This window comes from Echinops telfairi, unplaced genomic scaffold (genome assembly GCF_000313985.2).
Source record: "Echinops telfairi isolate 266 unplaced genomic scaffold, ASM31398v2 ScPeMD7_7420;HRSCAF=8458, whole genome shotgun sequence".
In the NCBI taxonomy this organism is placed as follows: Eukaryota; Metazoa; Chordata; class Mammalia; order Afrosoricida; family Tenrecidae; genus Echinops; species Echinops telfairi.
In genome coordinates, this window is record NW_022111320.1 from 13,443,943 (window position 1) to 13,445,225 (window position 1,283).

The following is a 1,283-nucleotide window of genomic DNA, read 5'->3' on the forward strand; positions in this document are numbered from 1 at the left end:
ATGTCAATGTCTTGGTCTGGAAGTCAAGTAGTGGGATGCCCATGTCAATGTCCTGGTCTGGTGGTCAAATGGTGGGATGCCCATGGAAATGTTTCAACAAGCTGACAAAGCACTGTAAACTCACCATTGCTCTCTGCCAGGACACATGGAAGACAGAGACTCGAGCCATTTCCTGAAAGAGATCACTATTTATATTCATTCCAAAGAAAGGTGACCAAACAGAATGCTCAAAGTATAGGACTATCATGGATATCACATGCAAGTAAAATTTTACTGAAGATCATCCAGAAATGGTTGAAGTAGTACATTGACAGGAAGATGCAAGAGGTTCAGGCCAGATACAGAAAAGGATGTGGAACAAGGGACATCATTGGTGGTGTCAGATGAATCTTGTCTGAAGGCAGAGAACACTGGAAAGATGTTTGTGTCTTATTGACTATGCCAAGGCATTTGATGGTATGGAACCTAACAAATTCTGGGTAGTCTTGAGGAGAATGTGAGTTACAGAACACGTACCTTAATTGTGCTTCTGTGGAACTTGTGAATGGATCAAGATGCAGCTGCTTGAGGAGAACAAAGGGGTATTGCATGATTGAAAAACCAGGAAAGGTGTGGGGCAGGCTTGTATCCTCTCACCATATTTATTTTATCTGTATGGTGACCAAATAATCAGAGAAACTGGATTATATGAAGAATGGAGCATCAAGATTGGAAGAAGGGTCATTAACAAAGAGCAGTATGCAGGTGACACCACCTTGCTTACTGAAAATGAGGAGGACTTGAAGCACATGCTGATGAAGATAAAGATTGTAGCCTTTAGTATAGATTACAATTCAATGTAAAGAAGAACAAAATACTCACAACTGGACTAATGGGTAACATTATGGCAGGGAACAAATTGAAATTGGCAAGGTTTTTTTCTTGTTTTGACCCACAACCAATACTTATGGAAGTAGCAGGCAAGAGAAGATGCCAGGCTTAGTAAAGTGGAGGGTTAGTGAAACAGAAGACCCTCAATGAAGTGGCTTGACACAGTGGAAGCAACAATGAGCTCGAACCTAGGAAGAAATGTGAGGAGGGTGAAGGACCAGGTGTGTTTTGCTCCGTTGTGCACAGCGTCACTCTGGGTCACATCCAACTCTATAGCACCTAACGCAAAAAGATCATGCTGAATCATAATATTCTGATCAGTTACTTTGTTATAATAACAATAAATCCTACCTAAAAATCTAAGATGAGTGAAAGAGGTAACATAGATAAAATTTCCCTTAAAAGTAACTATA